At 43.6% G+C, this 17,500-nt stretch overlaps 1 protein-coding gene and 1 long non-coding RNA gene across 6 annotated transcripts in view; one reads left to right on the top strand and one right to left on the bottom strand.

Moving 5' to 3' along the window:
- The window catches only part of LOC147012630 (uncharacterized), a 27,286-nt gene that overhangs the window by 6,462 nt on the left and 3,324 nt on the right, over positions 1 to 17,500 (bottom strand). The window contains exon 2 of the long non-coding RNA XR_015051014.1: positions 9,853 to 10,081. This is a non-coding gene — a long non-coding RNA (uncharacterized LOC147012630). The remainder of the gene's footprint in view (positions 1 to 9,852; positions 10,082 to 17,500) is intronic.
- Positions 2,255 to 17,500, top strand: part of LOC147012629 (death-inducer obliterator 1-like) — a 135,655-nt gene continuing 120,409 nt past the window's right edge. For 2 of the 5 annotated variants that reach the window (XM_085853647.1, XM_085853646.1), the window contains exon 1: positions 2,255 to 2,419. The gene's annotated coding sequence lies outside the window, so the exon portion shown is untranslated. The remainder of the gene's footprint in view (positions 2,420 to 17,500) is intronic. The other 3 variants (XM_085853644.1, XM_085853652.1, XM_085853651.1) reach the window with 3 other exon arrangements.

Genomic DNA, 17,500 nt, shown 5'->3' with positions numbered 1-17,500 from the left:
CTACACTACACTACACCACACTACACTACACCACACCATACTACACTACACCACACTACACTACACCATACTACACTACACCACACTACACTACACCACACCACACTACACCACACTACACCACACTACACTACACCGCACTACACCACACCATACTACACTACACCACACTACACTACACTACACCACACCATACTACACTACACCACACTACACTACACTACACTGCACTACACTACACCACACCATACTACACTACACCACACTACACTACACTACACCACTACACTACACCATACTACACTACACCACACTACACTACACCACACTACACCACACCACACCACACCACACTACACCATACTACACTACACCACACTACACCATACTACACTACACCACACTACACTACACCACACCATACTACACTACACCACACTACACTACACCACACTACACCACACCATACGACACTACACCACACTACACTACACTACACCACACTACACTACACCACACTACACCACACCATACTACACTACACCACACTACACCACACCATACTACACTACACCACACTACACTACACTACACCACACCATACTACACTACACCACACTACACTACACTACACTGCACTACACTACACCACACCATACTACACTACACCACACTACACTACACTACACCACTACACTACACCATACTACACTACACCACACTACACTACACCACACTACACCACACCACACTACACCACACTACACCACACTACACCATACTACACTACACCACACTACACTACACCACACTACACTACACCACACCATACTACACTACACCACACTACACTACACCACACTACACCACACCATACTACACTACACCACACTACACTACACTACACCACACTACACTACACCACACTACACCACACCATACTACACTACACCACACTACACTACACCACACTACACTACACTACACCACACTACACTACACCACACCATACTACACTACACCACACTACACTACACCACACTACACCACACCATACTACACTACACCACACTACACTACACTACACCACACTACACTACACTACACCATACTACACTACACCACACTACACTACACCACAACACACTACACTACACCACACCACACTACACCACACTACACCACACTACACTACACCATACTACACTACACCACACTACACTACACCACACCACACCACACCACACTACACCATACTACACTACACCACACTACACTACACCACACTACACCACACCATACTCCACTACACCACACTACACTGCACCACACTACACTGCACTACACCACACCATACTACACTACACCACACTACACTACACCACACTACACCACACCATACTACACTACACCACACTACACTACACTACACTACACCACACTACACTACACTACACCATACTACACTACACCACACTACACTACACTACACCACACTACACTACACCATACTACACTACACCACACTACACTACACCACAACACACTACACTACACTACACCACACTACACCATACTACACCACACTACACTACACTACACCATACTACACTACACCACACTACACTACACCACACCATACTACACTACACCACACCACACCACACGACACCACACCACACCACACTACACCACACCACCCCACCCCACACCACCTCACACCACACTGGGTTCCAGATGACAGTAACGGTGGTTTTACAGGGTGGTCCCCCCCCACCCTGTAAAAATGACGTCACAACTCCAGAATCCCGTGGAATCCCGTTCGTGTTGGAACTTCATTGAAATCGTTGTGGTTCGGAGACAGTTGTCCCGGACATTCACACCACGTGTGGTGTGTGTTAAAAGGACTCGAACGAGACGTCCCTCGTGGTTGGGAGAAGTTGTCGAAACGAAGAAACGGAGTTTCCTCTTCTCTCTCATTGACAAACGTCCGCGGGTTCGAATCCCGCTCGGACACTTTGATGGAATCGGAAGAGAATTTAACTTTTACTTCGCCGTCTGTTTATAAACAAATCCCTGAAAACTCGTTTTAATCACCGAAGGACATGAGGAGTGGGAGGAGAGTCTGGAGAGTCGGACGAAACCGAGATTCGCTCCGCGGTTGGAAAATCCAAAGGAAAACAATGAGCGTGAGAGAGTCGGGAGAGGGGGAGCAGGGGGTGGGCAGGATTCCGCGTCACGTGATGTACTCAGGCCCAGACCCCGACATTCCCTTTCCTTCTTCCTCTTCGCTCCACTTTTAGCTCCCCCCCAACCCCCAACCCCCAACCCCCAACCCCCAGTCGTCCTGCTCCCTCGGCCCAGTCACACGAGCATGTAGTCGCTACAAGAACCTTCCGAGGTGGCGACCAGTCCCCAGGTAGGGTTGACGGACATTTATTTGGGCCTACCTCAGGCCTCTTGTCGGCTAGTCTGTGGCACGTCTTCCCTCCCGCTCCTCTCTCCCTCTCTCATCCTGTGCCCCTCACCCACGTCTCCCCCATTCCTCGTTCCGTTTCCCCCCCGAGTTTTCGACTTATTCGTTCGTCGTGTTTCGCGAACATCCGGAAACACAGCTCGGCCTTGCGTCGTCGGCCATGTGTAGGCCATGAGACTTTGAAGGCCGGAGCTCCCTTAACTCTGCTCTGCTCGGTCGCTAGTTAACGGTTTAAGGCCTCGACTAGGAGTTAATCCGGTGTAGAGACGTGTTCGGCCTCCACACCTTGATGCTTGACCCTGTTGCGTCCCGTCTGGAGGTCGTTGGGACAATAAAGGGTCGTGTTTAAACACCCACCCTAACCCAGGGTCATCCCCTTCGTTGTCCCGGCTGTTTTTGCGTTGCCGGACATTTCTATTTGTTTCCGCAACTCGTCCTGTGCCACGTTTATTCGCGAGTGGCCGTTCCACGTCGCCGTGAACGATTCCTGAAGTGTGTGCAGGGAACTCCGTCCAAAGACGATTGTTTACTTTTATCTGTCCTTGCACCGCAGTTCCCTAGAATGTCCTCCAGTTTTAGTGGTGAACAGTCCCGTGTCGTGGTTCCACTTTTGTAATACACATGGTGTAGGTGTTGCGTCTCACGAGGACGGGGGGTGGGGGGGGGACACCTGCACAGCCAGGTGATCATTGAGGAAAAAGTTTGGAGAGTGAAATTGAGAGCATAAAGATGCAGGAAGGAGTTTATGAATACGAATGGGCTGATGTGGACTTCACTATAATCACAGGTTCTGATGATGATGGTTTTGAAAGGTAAGAAAGGTGCCAAGGACCGATATGTGTTGAGTACTTTCAGGTGTTGGGGGGCCAAGTATGTTCTGCGTCTTTAGTGTTTTTATTTCATTTTTAAATTTCGTTATTGTTGATTACATGTTATGTGCAGTACTGTCATTGCAATTTGGAAGTCGGACCTGCTGCCTGGATAGTCAGGTATGTGCACTCACCTTTTAGCTGTCCAGCCTGGGTTTGAATGTCGACCCAGCTTGAGCGATATACTGTCATCCTGGTGTTTCACAGGCAGGCGGACAGGCAGGGCTGGTACGAGGCTATTAGGTGAATCTTCACCTTTGTGTGCATTTCTCCCTGCCCCCCCCCCCAAATTTACTTTCAAAAATGGATATTGTGCGTGAGTGTGAATAAAACTTCTGTATTTCGTCCTGAGTTCAAGCCCCTGTCTTCCGTTGAATTAACAGCAGGTGGGGCTAACTCAGCCTGTCATCCTTCTGATGTCAGTGAAATGAGTACCAGCGTACTGGAGCAATGATCATTTGGGGTGACCTGTGTCGGAGTGGTGATCCGTCCAGGACTGTTCTTGCCGATGAAACTGCCTCGGCAGCCCAATGTGCCTTTATGGCGCGAAACGAATGGTATTACTATTATTATTCTTCTTCCTCTTATTATTATTATTATTTGTAATTACAGATTTATTATACACTGGAGAGTTCATAGAACACCTTACCCCGCGTGGTCTTGATCAAACGGGACAGGGGAAAGGTCTTTTAAACTCTTGTTTGACATTTCCGAGCATGATCTATATTTTCTGCGAGCCACAATTTGGTCTGAATCTCGATGTTCCACAAAGCTGAGAACATGAGTGGGAAATATGATTGGTCGAGGTGATGTAAAACTGCGTAATATTTTGTCTACCGATTGCTAAACTGCAGGTTTTTAGAAGTACCAAGTGAGCTATTGGTTCACGAAAAAATATTTTCACGAAAAAAATAAGTGACCATGATATTCGTTATTGTTGTGTGTGTGTGTTTGTGTCTATCTGTCTGTCTGTCCCAATCATAGCTCCGTGGGTTTTGATCCGATCCTGATAAAATTTTGGTGGGAGGTTTATATCATGATGTAGTTGTGTTTTCCTGAGAATGAGCATGGTGCGCCCATTATGGGCAGAGCCACACCCAAAAACATGTGTTTTTAGGGGGTAGCCGATGTCAGTATGCATCTTCTGCTAGGGGGTTTGTCGAATCTGACAGGGGTTTCGGTATTTGGTTAGCCCAATGGCACCTGCATAGCCCCACGGAGCTAGATTTTTCATTTTCGTCCCAAGGTCAAGGTCACAAGGTCACGAACTTAGAAAATTGCAAATTTTGACATAAATATACGACCGCCCAAACTTAGAGAGCTCGGATGACAATATTTTTTATGCATAATCTTGAGGTCATTCCCCACCTAAAGTCTTGAAACCATTTTGCTCTATCTCGAACACCTTGCCCGTGGCTCCCCCTTCAAGTTTGTTTTTACACTGATTTCATCAAAGTATGGATAATCTGAGGAGTGCGAAATGCCATATAGCCTATATGACGTTATATTGTTATTGGAATGTTCCAGAGGAAGTTTTGCACCAAAGGTCATTATCCTTGACCTTTGACCTTTAAAGTTCACAAAGGTCAAATTTTCAAAGTTGTGGGAATCGAACCGGGTTTTCGACCTTCTTCGACGAACTAACTCCAATAAGCTATAGCACATATCCTGTTTCCTTATTTTAATGTCCACAACATTGTTTTGTGACCTTTAAAAGTTATGCAAAGGTCAAATTTTTAAAGTTGTTGAACGAAACCGGGTTTTCGACATTTTGCAGCTAATAACCTGTCACTCGTACCACATCATGTTGATCATTTTTATAACTTGGTCAAACATTATCACATTGTCTCATCCTTGACTTCTGAAACAATCTACATCGTCAAATACCGCTCGTGAACTATCGTCGTCTTCAGACTTGTTTGTGTTCTAAAGTTTTCAAGTATATAATTTGATTTAAATAAAACTCTTTTAAAGGCTGTGGGAAAACAAAACAAACTTTTTTATTTTTATTTTTTCCAGAAGTTTAACGTCGTTGATGCAGTGACTTTTCAACTTCATTATTTCACATTTTACATGTCACATGACTTCCTCTTGCTTGTTGTTCGTGTTCTTTATCTTATTCTTCTTCTTTAGGCTGCTCCCGTTAGGGGTCGCCACAGCGGATCGATCATCCGTTATGATCCGCATTATGATTTGGCACAGGTTTTATGCCGGATGCCCTTCCTGACGCAACCCTGGTCACCTCTTACGACACAGGGATCTGGTACACCTATTCTAACCAGGGTATACACCGGCCCGGTACACTGGTACTCAGCCATGAGTGACTATGTTCACTATGTTCAGTGACAGCTATGTTCGTGTTCTTTATGATGTCCCTAAAAACAGTAAGTTTCCTTTTTGGAATGATTTTCAATATTGTTGGACTGCCAGACAAGTAGACTAAAATCTTTACCTTACTCCTCTGTTGCGCATCTGTGGTCGGGAAGAAATTACGTCCAATTTGCCAAATTCAGAGCCAAAGTATTGCTGAACTGCAGGTTTGTTATGCATTGTTCAAACTTAAATAAAATTCAATTGAAATGAAGTTTTTCCTCGATCATAGACGAACATCTGCAAACGGGCAGAGAGAACGAATTGCTTCGCCATGCTTTTGGCTTTGTCCATGCCGGACAATGAAAAGGAGAATATGATGTTCATTGTACGTTGCCATTGTGCTATCCTTTTCACAGGATATGTGCTCAAGGAAATGCACGTATTATAATCGATACTAATAAATGGCAGTGTGTGTGTTTCCTCCAAAACTCCAAAACCATGAAACCTCGCAGCTTGAAACTTTGTATGCATGTTAAGGAAACTCCAAGGAAGTGCATGAGTTAAATTGGGTGTTAAAAAACACCCCTTTTGAAGATAATTAACAGCCTTATTTATTCATATCCTTTATCAGGCGCATCCTTGGTCATCGCTCTTTATGGGGTCTTAAGGCGTATCTTAGGTAACCTCGCTGGGGTCTGAAGCCACCATGTTTTTTGGCCTGCTCAATCATGCTTTGATTTGGAACAGGCCACAACGATTTCTTAACGAAAATTTTTTTCTTTCTCACTTTCCTCACTCATATTATCGAATATATTTCATCATAGCTACGGATTGCTGTATACATCGCTTTTGTAAGTACTATAGTTTTCAAATTAGGAGCTTGGAGCGATTTCATGCATTATATGATACGATTTTCCACAATCTACTCTCAAGGACTAATTAAAGTTGATCATCGAAATATTATTGAGGATCGGATATCGTCCGGACGAAACAAATGTCAAAATCTGGAGTGAAATCTGATAATTTAAAGAAATAACAAGTCTTGTAACTAAGCCAATATACCTATTTACTTTAAGCAAGCAAGGTTATGTTACCTCCTCTCCTCCAAACATACACAAGAAAATGACATTTCCAAAGCATTAAACTTATATTTTTCTTCTGTTTGGAGAATTATATTGAGGAAACAAAAAATTTAGGAACATACCAAAATTAACCAGTTTCATTGAGCTCTATGATTTAATGTATTCACTGCTTGACCACCTTATCCATAGCATCTGATAAATCTTTGTCTATATTTTTGTAGGTTTCATGAGGTGCTCTTCAAGGAATCGAAGTAAATCTGGTGAAAAAGGGACATTTTAAAATAAGGTTATAAAGTTTACGTGGACCGCGGGCGATGTACCACGTGATGCGTGCGTGCACAGACGATCAGGCAAGATGGCGGATTATCTGTAATGTTAATATCACGGGCGATTAAATTTTGTAATGTCTCCAGGGTTGTTCAACATTAAACTGCAACTCTTTTGTCGATAAAGTCATTATTTGAACAAATTCATTGAATTTCTTTAACTGATGCGGACGCGGCTTTAAAGTTAAAGGAATACTTTATGATATGCAGCCACAGCTTGGCCAGTCATTCCTTATCAACCATTTAATTGGAGTGCTTGCCTGAGTGCTTAAGCAACTTGCCGAACACTCGATACTCGATAGTGGTACCACGCTACGTCATTCTGAGTGAATCGTTGACTCACTGCGGTTGCTTTTGCTGCACCGCGCCACACCATTCAGAGCGAGTGGTTCATGCCCCGTCATCGTTAATGAGTGGTTCCTGCTCCATCATCGTGAGTGAGTGGTTCGTACTCCGTCATCGTGAGCGAGTGGTTCGTGCTCCGTCATCGTGAGCGAGTGACTCGTGCTCCGTCATCGTGAGCGAGTGGTTCGTGCTCTGTCATCGTGAGCGAGTGGTTCGTGCTCTGTCATCGTGAGCGAGTGGTTCGTGCTCTGTCATCGTGAGCGAGTGGTTCGTGCTCTGTCATCGTGAGCGAGTGGTTCGTGCTCTGTCATCGTGAGCGAGTTGTTCGTGCTCCGTCATCGTGAGTGAGTGGCTCGTGCTCTGTCATCCTGAGCGAGTGGTTCATGCTCCGTCATCGTGAGCGAGTGGTTCGTGCTTAGTCATCATGAGCGAGTGGTTCGTGCTCCGTCATCGTGAGCGAGTGGTTCGTGCTCCGTCATCGTGAGCGAGTGGCTCGTGCTCTGTCGTCCTGAGCGAGTGGTTCGTGCTCCGTCGTCCTGAGCGAGTGGTTTGTGCTCCGTCATCCTGAGCGAGTGGTTCATGCTCCATCATCCTGAGCGAGTGGTTCGTGCTCCGTCACCGTGAGCAAGTTGTTGTGAAATAACACGCAATTTCCAAGCTGTTTGCTGTGTTAACGTGTTTTCTAAATCAGTGGTTCTCAACCTCTTGGAGCCGCGACCCCCCAAAAAATTTAAGTTGGGGTTCGCGACCCCCCTCCTGACTCACACTTGAAACACACTGCAGTGACATCACGGAGCGCATAAAAAAATCCACAGTGCCTGGAGCACATTGGTCAACGCCTAGGTACTGCCAGCTGTTAAAACGAAACAGAACTAAACTAAACTAAACTGGCATCACAAATTAATTATTTACACTCTGATGTATAACACAGTAAAAACAGCCATCCACATTCATAAACTAGAACTACGTTGTCGATGGCACACCTTCGCATATTCCCGCGTGCACTGCTTTGTCCCATTAACCCGAGGTGAAATTTTATTTTGCAAAATGGATTGACTATTCTTTTCTATTTGATGTGTTTTATGACCAAAGACTTACTATGTTAACTAAATCAGAAGTCATTGCAAGCATGTCAACATTTCATGGAACATTAATTTAACACTGTCAGGCAATATAGAACTGTGCATCAATTTAATCATAGGAATGAACTGTGTATAATATCAATTAGATAAATACAGTAAAACCTGTGACTGTTTGTCACTCATGGGGGCCACATAAGTAAGTTCTTTATAAAATAATTTACCATGTATAATGGTAAATATACTTTAAAAAATCCCACAATGTTGTGCACTTCCCCATACATATATCTACTATGTCCCAAAGTTTCAAGTTCCTATCTCAAACGGTGTAGGAGGAGCTATTTTGACCCCCTATCTGCTAAGCACCCCCTACCCCCCAAGCACCCTCTGATCATCATGTGTTTAAAAAAATGTTGTTAAATGTATCTCATGAATATGTTTAATTAAAAAGCTAGAAGACAATTTTTTTTCTTCTAATTGACCCCCATGACCCCAACCCCTCTGGCCCGGCCCCTAAGGGTCATATGAAAAATCCGAAATTGTTGTGCACTTCCCCATACAAATATCTACTATGTCCCAAAGTTTCAAGTTCGTGTTTCAAACGGTGTAGGAGGAGTTACAGGTTAAGATAGACGGATGGACGGACGGACGGCGGAGCCAATCACAATATTCCCGCTTTTCTTCGAAAGCGCAGGAATAAAAAGACTTCTGTAATTGCAAAGAGCGGTATGTAGCCTATTTATGCACGGGACACAGACTGGAAGATTGAGTGACCCTCTGCTGCAGACAGAGGTGACTATCACACATGACAGCTATCAGACGTACACAAACCTTGCATTACTGACCAAAAATATACAAAACAACAAAACAAAAACTAAATCAATTTGGCTTTAAGTACAGTTTTAAATTCTATTCAAGATCTGACAGCACAACTCATTGTGAAGGAGGCAACAGGACTGCTTTACAAGCTGATGGCAATAGGCTATCATTCATTCTCATATAGCTGGGCCTGCAAAACAGCTTTAAGCACAGTGCAAATACCTTTCAGTGTCTCTACAGGCTTATTATTCTCAATTCATTCACAGTTCTTATAACAGTTATGCCTGTTGTAGGCTTGTAGCCTATTATCATTCATCTCATTTTGCATTTTCCACTTTATAAAAACGATTTTCAATGGGTTTTCAGTTTCATTTTTTTCAGATTGAACACAATAATTCAGATAATACTGACTCAAATAATTGAACACAATAATTCAGATAATACTGACACAATTATTGAACACAATAACACAATAATTCTTTTTTTTTTAACAGTTACATCTGTAAAGGCACAGGCTTGTATTGTCAGATAGTATTCACTTACTCATGTTAGTGGGATGGCTGGCCCTGTTTCTTTGAACAAAGCAACTGTATTCTTGGTTTTAAGCTGGAGACTGCAACACGAAGATCATCCTCAACTCTAATGAGCCGTGATCTGTATTTGTTCTTGATAAATGTCAGTGAGGAAAAGGTCTTCTCACAAAGGTATGAAGATCCAAATGGAATAAGTATATCAATTGCAGCCTTTGATAGTCCTGGGTATTCTGCAGCCACTGACAGCCAGAGTTCCTCCAGTTAGTCCAGGAGCAATACCCAGGTCCAACATGATGACGTATCCCATACAGTACTTATTTGTCTTGTCTTTTTTTTCAGATTGAAAAATACCTTAGCAACCTACCCAGGCCTGTTGTAGTCATGAATTGTGGTATAAATAATTTGCAAAATAGGTTAAAACATACCAAGTGGAGGTGACAATTGTATGCATTTTCGCTAAAGCCAATTTTAGGAGTTTTAATGTTTTTATACATGTGTTAGCTGATATATGTGTATCCAAGGTGGTTAATATATTGTTACGGCTGTGGAAATTCGCAGAGCACCATAGAGGTCCTTAGATCAGTTATGCCGATAAGTCTGTGTTCAGATAGATTTCCCCACCGTTGTCTAAAGGGAATTATTCGTGTAACCCGGGCTGTGATCTTTGAGGTAGCCGTTTTTCTTTTACTATCGTTATTTTTGGACCGACCGCCATTGCTACCACCATAAAGCGCTACCAACTACAACAACCACGATCACCACGACCACCTTCTCGTCAACCGCCAATATCCCCACAGACAACGAACAGCCGCCTTCACAACAACCACCTTAACCACCACCGCCCAACCACACCACCTTCACGACCACCACAAACGCCAGCCACACCACCCTCATGCCACCAAAACGCCAGCCACAGCACCATAACCCCAGCCACGCCACCATGACAACGACCACCGTAACCACCCCCCCTCCCGTTGCCACCTTAGCACGGTTGCGAGAAGCCTGGCCTTCATCGGGGGAGAACGGACGACGGCCTCACCCCTCCCCCCCCCAACGGCAAACACGTGCGGAAAAGAAAGCAACGATCGGTAAAAGGAGCAAGTAAACGAAAAACCCCGATTCGGCGAGGAAAACGCCCTGCTTCAGGAAGTTTCCCACGCATGCTGGAAGTAGGGAGGGGCGACGCGCCGTGGGTATAAAGAGAGTGTCGGAGGGTCGTGTCGGAGTTGTGGGCAGTCGTGTGGAGTCGCGCTGTGAGCTGGAGCCTGGAGACTGGAGCCTCTGCAGTCGGGAAGGAGCTGGAGAGATTGGGGCGCCGCGGAGCCAAGGCGCGCGGCCTGTCAGACTGTGCCTAACTGTGGGTCGCTGGAAAGGGGACATCGAGGATCGCCCTAGCGAATCACCACGAGGGACCAGGTAGCCAGCCTGGTCTCGCGGAGCCTCTGCGGTCTACACGGCTCCGTGGTATAAAGACCCCAAGGGGTCCAGTCTACCCCCTTGTCTGTGAGGGGGTTTTTCCTTGCTTTTCTTTGGATGAAAGTTGTGGCGCCGAGTCCGTTAAGTCGCACTGTGATAAGTGACTGTACATAATAAATAAATGGTTGTAGTTCCTTTGCATTGTTTTTGTTGGCTGTATAATTGTATATGTGCATGCTTGAATACGTGCTTTTCTTGCATGAATACCTGACTGCATACGTGTGTAATAAATGTGCTTGTTTAAATGTTAACCTGCTCGTCGTGTCCTCTTTCCCCAGTTGAACTGCCATCTTGCACTCGGGATATGGTTGATTTTTAAATAACCGATAATAGAATCGGGTCCAACGGGACTGCGCGATAATACCCCGCTCGGTTATCCCAAAAGGCTGAAGCTCGTTTCCAAGCGGTCCTGTTGAGGTGCAATCTCTCGGTAATCTACCCATGCAAATAATTATGTAAATCGAAGATTTGGCGATCAGACCCTGTGGCACGGGTAGAGTGCGGACAAGGTTGTGGTGTGGTTAAGAACACACCCGTGGCTGGATTTCGGGGATTGATCCGGAAGGCCGCGACTGAATTGTTCGTCCGGTGGGCGTATGGCCACGATTCAGCTAAAAGCGGCTGTCCGCACGCCGGCGGGCGAGAATTCACAACAATATCATAAAATAATAGCATGAACCAAAAACACACATTTTCCAATGATTTTCCAACCACAACCATATTCATCATGTGCACTTCAACCAGAAAACAAGTTTGTATGGCAATATTCATGAGCGGTTAATTGTACTAAAGTTGGATTTATCCTCCTGAAATAGAAATTGTATCCTCCTGAAATATAAATTGCAATGATCTTATATATCCTCTTTTTATATTATGTTTATGATAATCTGTAAAATGTATTGCGAATACAGTGAAACCTATTGAGAGGTCCTTTTCATGAGCCACCACCTTCTCCTGAAAGGCCACCTAATTTTGGCTATACTGGCACTTTTTCATGAAAACAGACTGATCATGAGAGATCACCCCTTCTGTAAAGTCAGTCTTTTGTGACGTTTTGGATGACTTCTCAAAAGAGGTTTCACTATATTAATAATTTTTATTGTAAGATTAGTAATATAATGTGGTCAATCAATTTTGTCTTGATCAATTTCCACAGACCAGATTGTGAAAAAGATCACTGGTAGACATGACGTACCTGTTATCTCCAACGCTAATACTGTACCTATTTGTTTTCAAGGGATTACCCAGTTTTTTTCAGATTGAAAAGTACCTTAGCAACCTCCCCAGGCCTGTTGTAGTCATGAATTGTGGTATAAGTAATTTGCAAAATGGGTTAAAACATACCAAGTGGAGGTGACAATTGTATGCATTTTCGCTAAAGCCAATTTTAGGAGTTTAATCTTTTTATCCATGTGTTAGCTGATATATGTGTATCCATGGTGGTTAATATATCATAAAATAATAGCATGAACCAAAAACACACATTTTCCAATGATTTTCCAACCACAACCATATTCATCATGTGCACTTCAACCAGAAAACAAGTTTGTATGACAATATTGAGTGGTTAATTGTACTAAAGTTGGATTTATCCTCCTGAAATAGAAATTGTATCCTCCTGAAATATAAATTGCAATGATCTTGTATCCTCTTTTTATATTATGTTTATGATAATCTGTAAAATGTATTGCTAATACAGTGAAACCTATCGAGAGGTCCCTCTCATGAGCCACCACCTTCTCCTGAAAGGCCACCTAATTAACCTCCGCCATCGAAGATGGACGGAGGTTACTGTTTTCACCTATCTGTTTGTTTGTTTGTTTGTGAACAGTATTACGGAAAAACAGTATTCACCAGCAGCCAAATCCTTCAAAACCCGAGCTTGTTTATTCCAGTGATATATCATTACAGGATGTCATTAATGCATCTGCCAAAGTATGCTCAAAAAGTCAGATACACGCATGATGTTGCATGCCTTTCATGCCTCTCAGGATCATGATAGAGTGGTTATACAATAACCAGATACAGATGTGGCAGTATTAAGTGCCGACTTCTTTTCATCCATGCATTGTCCTGAACTGTGGTTCAGAACTGGTACAAAAGAGAAGCTATGCTACTTGCCAATACTTGCCAATAATATATTAGCCAATAACAATAGCAAATCATCTTGGTCCATCCATGTGTGCTGCTCTTCCTGGATTCCACGCATTGACTGGATGTGACAGCACCAGTGCCTTCTCTGGAATTGGCACGAAAAAAGGATTTATTTTGCTCAAGGCATCTGATGAGCATCAACAATGTTTGTCTCTACTTGGAGAGAATCTCAATGTCTTCATTGTGTCAAGCTTCATGTGAAAAGTTGGTTTGTGCACTGTATTTCAAAAATGATTACAATACAGCTGATGATACTAGATATTTCCTATTCTGCCAAAAGCGGAAACAAAATGAGAACTTGCCACCAACATCAAACAGTCTTCGGCATCATATTGAGAGGGCCAATTTTCAAGCATATATTTGGAAGAAATCACTCTGTGCCATTCAGAACTTGCCATCACTTGCTGGACACGGTTGGAAGTTTGTCAGTGGCATACTAAAACCACTTCTCATGTCAAAAGCACCTGCACCAACTGCCATTCTCGAGCTCATTTCATGCAAATGCAAAAAGTCTGCATGTAGGCGGAATGACTTTTGCCGATGCAAAGCAAATGGCTTAATCTGTACAGAAGCTTGTTTTTGTATGGCCGATGAACAATGTGAAAACATCCAAACCCAAGTATATTCCACTGTTGACTCTGACACTGATGAATAATTGTGATCAAAACCAGAAATTCTTGAGTCTCATGGGATTGACTGATTTTATTCAAAACCTCTACCTGAGCTGTTCCATGTTTCAATCTCTCATTCTATGGATAACTGAAAATGTTTCATATATATATATATATATATATATATATATATATATATATATATATATATATATATATATATATATATATATATATATATATATTTCATGCAAACTTATCCAATAACTAAGAACAATAACATTGTATTCATATAGCATTGAATCTTTTTTATGCACATGTCTCAGAAGATAAAATAAAAGAGGATCCAATTTTGATACTGTTTCGCATCTGTGTGTATCCCAAAAATAACTTTAGTAACCCTGTTTTCTAGTTGATTTGAACATGACAAATTTTGTAGAGCCATTGAAAATGTATAAAATCAGTTTTTGCTAATAACTGATAATATATTAGCCATTTCTGGCATCCTAAACATACACTAAAACACTAGAAATCCTAAAACTTGCTTTCACAAAACAAGCTAAATAGCAACTTTCCCCTGGTATGTTTCCACCCTCACAGCAAATTACTTATACCACAACCCAGGACTACAACATGCCTGGATATGTTCCTTAGGTATGTCTCAAGCTGGAAAAAGAGTCAAACAAATAAGTACTAGATGGGCTACGTTTTCATATTTCTAGGCCTTGTATGAGATTTGGCTCCTGGACTAAGTGTGGATGAGGGAAAAGCGGTCTTTAATGTGCGTTAGAGGAGAGGTCCAAGAGCGCATCCTCAAGCTCCGATGACAGGTGTCGGGCAGATGAGGTGATGAAAGGCTGGCGTATCCAGTCGTTTCTCTCTGGGGTGTCGTCTTTTGGGAAGTACCTATTGAAGTGGCCAAGCAGGCTTCTGAGGTGAGTAGCAATAAGTCCTTTTATTGTTTGGATGCTTATGTCAAATTTGTCCATGACGTCCTCGAGCTCAGGGAACATTTCCACACTGCCTTCTTCGACTCGCGCTTTTTACCGCTCAAGCTTCTTTGTAAACGCTGTAACCTTGTCAGAAAGCGTGAGGACATTGGTGTTTTGGGCCTTGGAGGGACAAGTTTAGACTGCTCAGTTTATCAAATATGCCTGCCAGATATGCAAGGCCAGTAACACATGTGGGGTCGGTCAGGTGGTCAGCGAGGGGGGAGCCACAATCTGAGAGGAAAATGCGAACCTCCTCACGCAGTTCAAGCAGTCTGGTTAAAACTTTCCCCCGTGATAGCCATCTGACCTCTGTGTGAAATAGTAGAGATTCATGTTCCGATCCCATTTCCTGGCAGAGTGTGGCAAACAGTCTGGTATTCACCGGACGAGATTTGATGAAGTTCACCACTTTAATTGCTGTTTGGAAAACATTGCGGAGTTGTGGCTTGAGGTTCTTGCTGGCGAGGGCCTCTCTGAATAATACAATGAGTGAATTTGACATGCGGCGCCACTTCCAAAACTTTAGCTTTCAGTCCCCTTCTTGTCCCCTGCATGGCGCCAGCTCCATCTGTACACACAGAGATGCAATTTTCCCAACTTAGCCCCTCCTCGCGCATTTTACTGTCCAGTTTGTTAAAAATGTCACGATCAGTGCAAGTTCCTTCAAGTGTCGAGCAAAACAACATATCCTTGTACATTTTCCCCTCGTAGCTGTATCTTGCAAAAACAAGTAACTGTGCATCACTGGAAACATCCGTTGTTTCGTCAATTTGGAGGGAAAATCTTCCACTTTTCTTCACTCGGTCAATGAGCTGCTCTTTAATGTCGTTGGCCATTTCACCAATGCGCCTCACCATTGTGTCATGAGTCAGTGGAATAGTCTCAAGTGTGCTAGCTATTTTTTCACCATGCATAGCTCTGGTCATTGCAATCGCTGCTGGGTGGATCAGGCTCTCTGCAATAGTATGGGGCTTTTTGGATTGAGCAACCAGGTATGCCACTTCATATGAAGCCAACAGGGCTTTGACAGGGATTGTAGAGTGCTCACGTACAGTCGTCTTTTGGCTCTGTAGTTCTCCCTCCTTACGACGAAAAAAATCTAATGGTTTGTCAATGTAGGATGGGTGTTTGGTTTGTAAATGTCTCTTCAATTTCACTGGTTTCAAGCTTTCGTGAGCAAGCACTTCTGAACACAGAACACACTGTGGATATTCCACTTAATTTTTGGCTAGGCATGTGAATCCGTACTGCAGAAAGTCAGTCTGATATTTCCGACGCTTGTTGGAGGCCAAATCTGCTGCCGGCGCCTTACGTTTTCAGTTGAACTTGTAACAGTTGGCCCACCTTCACATGTGTCGTTTTGGTCCGCATCTTGAGCTGGCAGACGTTTTTTGACAAGCCACCGATCCATATTCAGCCACCTTGCAGTAGTTAGGTAGCGCTAACATTGACTTTCAGCACCCGCCACTGTGCTGCTCTCTATCTCTATCTCTATATCTATCTATCTATCTATCTCTTTTCACTTGCTGCTCAAATCTGGTTCATAATGACTACATTATATCATTGGTATGGGAGATTTAATTGAAAAATCATTTTCCAAAAATATTTATGAATTTCTTTATTTTACATTTGTTTGTTTATTTGTTTTGACAACCTTCCCGCGACCCCCGAAAACAATCTCGTGACCCCAGGTTGAGAACCATTGTTCTAAATGACCGAGCCAAATTTTTTTTTCTGCCTGTCACTCATAGCTGTTTATAAAGATTTGTTTGTGAACATATCCCTGAAATGTCTATATAAATGCAATGTTATCTTTCGGTGAAAGCTACTCAGCCACTGGATTGTATACAGTATGCACTGTAGTCGGTAATCACACTGACTCCAACCTGCCGATTGCTGATATCGGCCAAGCGTGTGTGTGTGTGTGTGTGTGTGTGTGTGTGTGTGTGTGTGTGTGTGTGTGTGTGTGTGTGTGTGTGTGTGTGTGTGTGTGTGTGTGTGTGTGTGTGTGTGTTTTGTTCCCAAAGTATAACATGTCTTTGCTAACTCCCCGACTCCCACCCCTTTCTCTTTTTCCATCCTTGCTCTGCCCCATCCCAATACAGTCCAGCACCCTCCTCCCACACCCTTATTACTCTCTCTCTCTCTCTCTCTCTCTGGACATATCCGGACGGTGGTTATGTCTGGACGGGTTTTGTCTCCGGACGAGGAGTCCGGATGGTATTTATATTTCGACATGTCCGAGCGGTGTTTATGTCTGGATGGGAGTTTAGCTCCAGACATGTCTGGATCTGAGTTTGTCTCCGGACAGCTTGGCTCCGGATGTGTCCGAGCTGTTTGTTTCTGGACATGTCCGGGTGGTGCTTATGTTTGGACGGGAGTTCTTCTCCGGACGTGTCCGGACGGGAGGTTACCTCTGGACAGC

Source organism: Eptatretus burgeri, chromosome 14 (genome assembly GCF_056783735.1).
Source record: "Eptatretus burgeri isolate ZD-2024b chromosome 14, Ebu_testis_v1, whole genome shotgun sequence".
Lineage (NCBI taxonomy): Eukaryota > Metazoa > Chordata > Myxini > Myxiniformes > Myxinidae > Eptatretus > Eptatretus burgeri.
Note: the sequence above shows the minus strand (reverse complement) of the source record. Positions and strands in the feature narration are given on the sequence as shown.